Genomic DNA, 8,684 nt, shown 5'->3' with positions numbered 1-8,684 from the left:
TCCAGGACACATGGCCAGACAGGCTGGGGTGACCTGAGCCTTGGAGAGAGACCCCCGTTGGCCTCAGTGCTGTGTCTCCTGATATCAACTGGGGTTGCAGAGGGAGGTCAGCAAGAGTTTGGAGCTCTTGTATGTAGATTCAGTCACTCAGATGTAAAAAGAACCCCAGGTCCCCATCCCAAAAGGACTACAGCTCTGGAAAACGATTGCCAAATGAGATGGCTGGTTAGAGCACATGTCATTTTTTTCCTAAAGCATATTTCATATATTTTCTTAAGATTATGTCAAGTTAACGGTGCAAGGTTAATTCACTTAGTAAGAAAACTCTTGGAGAAATAAAATCAATAGAAGAGGATAGTTCTTGGGCCTTTTTCTTTGCAGAGCTAAGAACCGCATTCTCTCTGTGTGCAGCCCTCTGAGGTTCGTGGGATGATCATCTGGACGATGTCTAAAAACAAAGAAAAAAAGGGAAGGAATCATTTGGACCAAGGTATCCCCCTTTAGGCTCTTCAAAATGTGGGGGTGCAAACATTATCATTGGAAAAACTATGTTGTTCTCCCTTTGCAATTGTGTTGTGCTCCTTTCCCCTTATAAAATGTTAGCTGTCGGGTTGCCTCACCTACGGCTTATCAAATCACTAAAGTTCTGTAAACAGAAGATGAATTCTTTTGTTAATAAAAGAATCTTGACCATAAACTAACCACCCCTAATTGAGGGGTAGTGGGAGGCAGAGGAAGAGGGAGAAAGACAATCTCAAACAGACTCTCACACCGAGCACAGAGCTTGACGCGGGGCTCGATCTTGTGACCCTGAGATCATGACCTGAGCCAAAATAAAAAATCAGATGCTCAATAGACTGAGTCACCCAGGTGCCGCCCCCGTCCCCGCCTAATTTTAAAGTTCAGAATTTGGAGGTTTTGTGGTCTCAGAATAGAACAGTACCCACAAATAGTAATAAAAAATAAAAAAGAAGAAATGTCCTCAATCCTATGTCTTTTTAATTTAAAAAGATTGGTCTCACCAAGATGTTAGCCACGGACAAAATAGAACTGGCTGCAGAGTGGGGAGGGAGGGAGCCAAGAGAGGAGACCAGGCCAGGATTCGGCCTCGAGGCAGTCTGGGCACAGCGTGGGCACTGACCGGAAATGACATCATCAGGAGCTGGCAGAGGAAAACAGACCCACAAAATCAAGGTGCTAAAGAGAAGGTTCAGGTTCAAAGACAAGCAAAACAGACACCTCGAGCATTCCAGCCCTCTGTCTTAACTCTACTCCCCCGGCTTCAGAGGATATTGGTCTCTCCTGCTTTTTTTCCTTGTCTATCCAGAATATTCCTTCTCTGTCTTCCATGCTTTTGCCCCCACTGCTAGTTCCCAAATTTCTGCCTTCTTCCTACTGCCTTCCGCACTCTTCACGCTCTGCCCAGATGATTCCATCTACCTACATGTTTTTTATTGGGGTAAAATATGCATAAAGTAGAATTTTAACCATTTTTAAGCATACAGCTCTGTGTCGTTAAGTACTGTCCCACTGTTGTACAACTGTGGTCACTATCCCTTTCCAGAACTTTTTCGTCTTCCCAAACTGAAACGCTGTACCCATGGAGAGAGAACTCCTCCTCCCCTCTTTCCTTCCCTCCACCTACATTCATACACTGTTTACTCTGCACTGTGTTGGGCACTATTCTAAGTGCTTTACATAACAATCCCAAGAGTACCAGAATTCCTGTTTTACTGATGAGGTGACCAAGGCAAGGGAAAAGTTGAGTAAACCACCGAGGTTTTACAGCTGGTTAGTGGTTGTGGTAGAGCATACAATCCGGCCCAACAACTTCCTCCTTTCTCCACTGGGGCAATATGGCTCCTTGATCATTGCCATGTGCTGTATCTCCCATGGGAGGAGTGTACTTCCCCACTTCACTGACCCCAGGCTTGTCCATGTGGTTGGCTTTGGCCAATAGAATGTGACTAGAAGAGCCGAGCGCTCCAGCTAGCGAAAGTTTTAGAGTCCTCATGTCTCTGCCACGGTGCTTTTCCCTCTGCACAAGGCTGGGATGAGGATTCCACCATGAGCCTGCGATCCGGAATGAGAAAGATGTGGAACAAAGCCAAAACCAAACCCACAACCTTCATGTGTATCAGTGAAGAAGAGAAGTTTGCCGTAAGCCGTTAGATGTGGGGATCATTTGTTACTGCCGCCCCACTGTGTGAACACTGATCGCCAGTGATAGAGCTGGGATTTGAATCCAGGCATTCTGGCCCCAGCCCAAACCTCCCCACCCAGGACCTGGGAGCTTAAGTTTTCATATTCCGCTCCCTACTGCTCCTACCACCTGGGTGACTACAGGCATCTCAAACTCAAAATATGTAAGGGAAAATCTCCATTACCCCGAGATTCTAAACCTCATATTCTGTATTCTGAATCCTCTATTATTAGCTGGTGACACAACAACCTACCCATTCATGCATCCTGGAGACTGAGGACACATTGTTGATACTGTTTGCATCTCAGAGCCAATCAATTACCAGGTTTTGCTCATTTCACTTCCTGTGCAGGTTCTCCTTATTCCCCCTGTGATCTTTGTCCAGACTGTCAACATCTTTCACTTGAATGAAACCCCCCAGGAGCTCTCCTTCCTTCCGATCTGAGACTCTGCAAAGTCCATCCCCTAAAATAGCCACATGCGCACGCGCGCGCGCGCACACACACACACACACACACACAAAATCCAACTTTGATCAACCCAGATTTAAAAATCGGTCAATGGCATCCCATCATCTACAAAATAAAGTTCAAAACTCCTCGCCGGACTCCAAAATTCCCCTGCCCTCGTCCCTACCTACCTCTACCACTTTGTCTCACCACCCCGGCCACACAATTCTGTGCTCCAGCAACACCAAACCACTCACCCTTCTGCATACACACACGGGCCCCCATGTGATTTCTCTCCTACATTCCTGGTTCTTTCCCTCTCCAAGGACTTAGGCATCTAGGAGCACTTGAAGGGACTCCTGGAAAGGAACACAGAGCACATTTTAATGTACGAATATGACCCAACTAATTTTCAACATCAAGCAGCAACATTCATTTCTAAAACCAATAGGGAAAAAAGTCTCTTTCAATGTGAGAAGTTAAATTCCCCCAATAAACACAGTGAAGAACTCTTGTGGGGAGTCTCATGGAGAAACGAGAGGTGCACACACACGTCCATCAAATGTTTTCTGGTTTCTCTGGAGCAGTCCCTGCGCTCCTCCCATGCTGCAGCACCGGCATCTCGTTGACCAGCGAACGGTAGCTAGAACAGGCCGCTCCTCAAAGGAGTGAGAATCCTCTGCCTCATCTTGGGTGCCAAGCTGTATGAAAGAAGCAAGACCACCCACTGACGACTCCCCGATGTGAACCAGTGATGGTGACACAGGGGGGGCTTGGTAGGAATCCAAAGAGCCAAGAATTCCCATATCGTAACTTTTCGGTAATGGGTTTCTCCATTCTTGAGAGAGCATCAAGGACAAGCAGGTGTGCGACTGCCCTGCAGAGAGAGGCAGAGAGGAAGCGAAGCGAATAGGGGATCCATTTCCCGGTAAAAGGGCCCCGGTGGGGCTCAGGGCTTCAGAAATCTACCTGCCAGGGCTGGGGCCCTGGGAAGAATGCATGCATTTCTCATGGCTCCTCTAGTCAAAGAAAAGAATGGGTGTCTAGCAAATCTGTGTATTCCGATTTGAATCCCTAAAGCATCCTAGTTCCAGTAACCAGAAGAGCTCGGGGTGGGTGGCTTTCTTTCCTTGCCTTTAAAGCTATATATTCTCCACCAGCTAATCCCGTACAGTTACCAGCACAGCAATTGCCAATCACATCAGCTCTTGGCCACCACGGCTCTGGGCTGTCACCATGTTCCTTCTCTTCCTGGTTGTACCCCTTCAGTCCCCTTCACTGTAAATCCTGAACAGACACCTTCAAAAATACCTTGACACCCTTCTTCTACTACCACATCCTCCCCAGGCCGCTCCTACCCTTTGATCTCTGTCTTCTTCCTTGACGGCTAGTGCCATAATTTATAATTCTTGTCTTTGTTGTTTGCGTGTTCATTTGTGGTCTGATGTTCCCTGACTGTTTTCCTTCCAGATGATAGCGTGATGCCCAGTACACAGTAAGTGCTCAAAAAATAATTATTGCACTGGATGTCCATCCATGTGCATGGACGGACCCATAGACGGATGGATGGAAGAGGGAATTGCTAGCCTATTGGCATCGCCTGGCTTCCCAGCTTGCAAGTGCCCATTGCTGGCCACATAGCCCACGACGTAGGGGAGGCTGTGGTCCAAAAGCCGGTTAGACTGGATGACTTGATGCCATCCAGGTCTCTTGAGTCCACCAGGTCCACCATGCCACGCCGAAAGAGAGACACTGGCCACCCATCCTGTTTCTGTGGCCCAAGGAAATGATCTCTGATTCTGGCCAAAGGACCAAGATTCTCTGTCACTCACTCCCCCACTCCCAGCCCTGAGTCCTGACTGAATTCTAAAGGAACATCTCCCTTTTGACCTGAAGTTGGCACAAAAGCAGGATCACGGCCTGGCCCCTGATGACAGCAAGCTCAGAGGCACGCCTGATAAGAGCCTTGAGCAATTCACGCTGAATTTCTGAGGGTGATGTTTAATAGCTTGAAGGTGACATCAGGGTCGGGACTAATATCCGATTGAACAGAAAGAGACATGACCTAACTCGTCTCTCACCGTGGGCCTGGCTGCAAGAGCTTCTCTTTCTTTATTAATTTCCTAACCGGAGCTGCTGGCTCAGGACTCCAGCCTGTCCCCGGAGCTGGGGCCCATGGCTGGGCTTAACTCCAGCATTATTGGGAAGGCAGCAGGCTCAGCTGGGTCTGCGGGCCCCCCTGAAGAGCTGTGCTCATCTGGACCAGAGCCCCGTGGTGGGATTTCTCCACCATCCTGCAGACTGACCACGCTCTGAGAAAATCCAGGAGGGCAAACTCCCCAGTCTCTACAGAGTCCCTCGGGGTGTAAAAGAAAACGTGCTGGAGACTTCCCTCAAGCTGCAGGCTTCCCCAGTGGCTGAAAAGGATGGGTTTATTTGTGTTTTTAAAAGTGATTTAAAACCGGTTTTCCAGGAACACAAATCCTGTCTAAAGCACCCAGCACACCTGGCTAGAGAGCGGAGCGGGCCGCCTGCCTCTGGGCCCTTGTTCCTTTCACATTGCTTTCCTTTCCTGCCCTCTGCATTGCTGGAGGAGGAATCCCTTCCTCAGACCCCCTTCCCTCCTCTGCACCCCCACCCCCCACCACCACGGGCTGCAGAGACTGACACACTGAATTCAGCTCCCACACGGACTCTGCTACTGCCTGGCTGTGTGACTTTCATGAAGTGGCTTCACGTCTCTGAGCTTCGTTTTCTCATCCCAGAACTTGTGCATGAAAACATCTGCTGAAAAGTGCTTCTATAGAGATGGGGTTTTACTCACCGGTTGATGGGAGGGTTGAGTGACTTCATTCATTCATTCATTCATTCCATGAAAACATTTCTTGAGGGCCAATTATGTGCAAAGTCCTGGGCATGGTGAGTGGAGATGAGGTAGCCTGTCCCCAGAACAATGGGGTCCGGTCTACAGAGAACCTAGCACAGGGCCTGGTTCAGAGAGACTCTTCTGTCTCTTGTCTTTCTGTTCTGTACCCCACCCTGTCTGTCTCTTCTCTCTCTCTCTCTCTCTCTCTCTCTCACACACACACACACACACATACACTATGTTCTAGACAGAGTTTTCTTCTTCTACAGGAAGGCTGCAACCCAGTGACAACAAAATACAAAACAGAGAGAAGGAGGCCTGTGTCTTGGGCTCTGCTCTGCTCTCCTACTTGTTTGCCGTGTGACTTTAAGCAAGCCATGTACCCTCTAGGGGCCAATTTCCTGAGCATTCTAAGAGCCTGCTCTGCCTTGAGTTCAAAGGATGAACAGACACTTGGGGCAAAATGTTTCCAAAGCACGAAGCTGTCCAGATAAGAAGCCCTGCTGAGAAGACCCAGGGGATATTGATGGAGGTCAAGGGCGTGGAGGATGCCGGCTCCATGTTCGCCTTGGATTTGCTGACCCAACGCAAAGCCCTGTCCACTTCCACACTGTGACTGCAAACATCCCCTGCCCCCCGTCCAAGTGCACCTTGCGCTCGTGATTCAGCTATTGAAGCACTGCCCACACCCGCAGCCAATACACATACAGTCCCCACGGGAGGCCATCCTGAGGACTTGACCCAGTGGCCTGGCACCTGGAGAGGAGTAGCCTCTCGGTAGGTGTCCCCAGGAGGGAATCAGAAAGTGGACACCCAGGGCAGGGCTGGCCCGCATTCTTGGAAGACTTTCAGTAGCTCTTGGTCCCGGGTCCTCCCCCTCGCCAGCCACTCTCCCTTGGTTCTGTCCAGGCTCAGCATTGCCTCCCAGGACCCCTGTGCCCTCCCCAGAATGCCCAACCTGCGAAAGATGTCGAGCAGCAAAAACCAAGGACTACTTCCCTGAAGGCCGCCCCCACAGGCCGGCAAGTCCCCCCCAGAAGGGGAGGCCAAGGGCTCAAGGCTGCGTTTCTTCCAAGAGAGGGTGGGGAGGCCCAGCCCCCTTCAAATGCTTTCTCGTCCACCACCACTACCCTGTAAATGTTTTCCTCACCCACCTCTTCCCTGAAAGACCTGAGGAGAAGCTCTTCCAGGGCGTGGAGGAGGGGGGCCCAGAGGACTGCTGGGAGGGTGGGGGGTCCCCTCGGCCCGGACCGAGCTCTTTCTGCTCAAGAATTTGTGGCCCTTCTGGGGGATACAGCGCCTTCATCCCCCAAATCCCCTTTGCGCGTCCCCTGACGGATCTCTGTGGAGCAGATGCCCGGGCAGCGAGGAGGACACAATGCCCCTCTTTGTTGGGGGGATCTGGGCCGGCAGTCAGGAGAGGAAATTAGACAGCGCTCCTGACAGCAGGCTCTGTCTGGGGTGTCTGTGAAATATGGGTCAGAGGGGCTCCTTCCCAAGACCCGTTCCTGGTTGTCGACCATCCCCACCCCCACTTTGGGCAGAGAGGACACCGCCTGTTTGGAGAGAGATGATATATGACACCCAGCTTCCTTCCCTCCTCCCCTGAGGGGCTTAAGGGAGCTCCGAGGGCTCCAGGGAGCTCAATTCTGGTCTTGGGAGGTGTGGATGAACGCACGTGTGCGTACACAAGCATGGTGTGTGTGTGTGTACGTGTGTACAGGTGCGTGAGTGTTGTGTATGGTTCTCTGTGTGTGAATGTGTGTCTGTTCACGCCACAGCCATCAGAAAGAGTTCAAAATGCTGTTCCCTCCCCGCAAAACCAACTGAACAAACAGAATGCTGCCCAAGATGGCCTCTGCCCACACCAGCACGAGGGCCTTCAGGACCGAGGGCTTCAACAGACTTATTTAGAGAGTCGTGCTCTGAGGAGAGGGGAGGCCGCTTACGGAGCTCAGGCCCTCGGACCCTCGGACCGCTTCCTCCCAGTGGCCACCTCACACAGAGGAGCTGTTTTCAGGACGAGCATGGCTCCCGCCTCACTGAGGCTCTGGGGAGCCTCCTAATCCAGCCACAACCTCCAGAGCCTCCAGTGGCCCCTGAGCCATTTGTCTTCGAGGGAGGAAATGGCAGGATGTTCCCACCCACCCACCTCCTTTGTGGCCGGCCAGGCCTCCACATCTGGGCCGCAGCTGGCGGCGGAGCTGCCCTTCCAGGCCCGCTCTCTCCAAATGACAAGAAGACAGAGAGCTGTCAGCAGAAAGCGCCCCAACCCCTTGGCCCACTGGGAGCCATAAAAGATGCGCCTCAGTTTCCTTGACTGTAAGACCAAGAGGAAGGGCAGCCCTGCCTTCTGAAAGGTCTGTTGGGAGAAGTGACGACTTCTAGAGTGTAGAGGCATTCGGTAAACTTTAAAGGGCTGTCCAAAGGTTCGTGACTCGTATGCATCCAACAAATGTTCTCCAGGCCTGCGTTACCAGTGACCCTTGGGATAGGCACTATGACAGAGGAGGGAAAAGAGCATTTTTTACATCAGAGCCAATGAAGTCCCTTCACGGTCACTGTCTGTTAAGGCGGGTGAGTGATTATGGCCATTATGCAGATGAGGAAACCAAGTTCTAACAGTTGGAGCGACTTAGCCCAAGGTCGCACAGCTATCCTGTGTGGGAAGTGATGGCACCTTGCCTTATGCCCCTTTGGGCTGCTGTGTGGGACTCAGAGAAGTCAACTCTAGTGAGCCAGGTTGCTGGATGAAACTGGGCACGGCCTGAGATGGAAAATGGAACTGGCGTGAGGTCACACACAGGGGAACCCTGGGCTCAAGTTAATTATTCTCATGTCCCAACCAGTTTCGGAGACTTATTACTTACCTCCCTCTTCCCCTGTCTGTGAGGAGGTAGGTCTTTGGAGGAAGATTCCATGCTTGGCCTGCTCTACCATTCTGCCCTGAAGGAGCCTGGAGCCTCACCCAGGAAGGAATCTCGCCCAGGAAGACTCCAGAAGGCTAAGTGACACAGGGAAGGTGTTCTGTGATGCAGCGGAAAGAATCTGGCCTTTAGAATCAAACTGATCTGGTCTGAGTCCTGGCTTACCTCTTCCTAGTGTGGGAGTTTGGCCAAGCCATGCTTTTTTCTGAACCTCAGTTTCCCCTAAAGTGAGACTCATC

General features: G+C 51.1%; 1 long non-coding RNA gene across 2 annotated transcripts; it reads right to left on the bottom strand.

Annotated features, from left to right (window-relative positions):
- Positions 1-12: 12 nt before the first annotated feature.
- Positions 13-8,484, bottom strand: LOC309851283. 2 transcript variants are annotated; one of them, XR_014304710.1, is made up of 4 exons: positions 8,389-8,484; positions 3,204-3,353; positions 2,910-3,011; positions 13-448 (listed from the first exon to the last, which is right to left on the bottom strand). It is a non-coding gene; the product is annotated as an uncharacterized lncRNA (long non-coding RNA). The 2 variants fall into 2 exon arrangements; XR_014304711.1 differs by lacking the exon at positions 3,204-3,353.
- Between the last annotated feature and the right edge of the window lie 200 nt (positions 8,485-8,684).

The sequence above is a fragment of the Mustela nivalis genome (genome assembly GCF_964662115.1).
Source record: "Mustela nivalis genome assembly, chromosome: 17".
In the NCBI taxonomy this organism is placed as follows: Eukaryota; Metazoa; Chordata; class Mammalia; order Carnivora; family Mustelidae; genus Mustela; species Mustela nivalis.
Note: the sequence above shows the minus strand (reverse complement) of the source record. Positions and strands in the feature narration are given on the sequence as shown.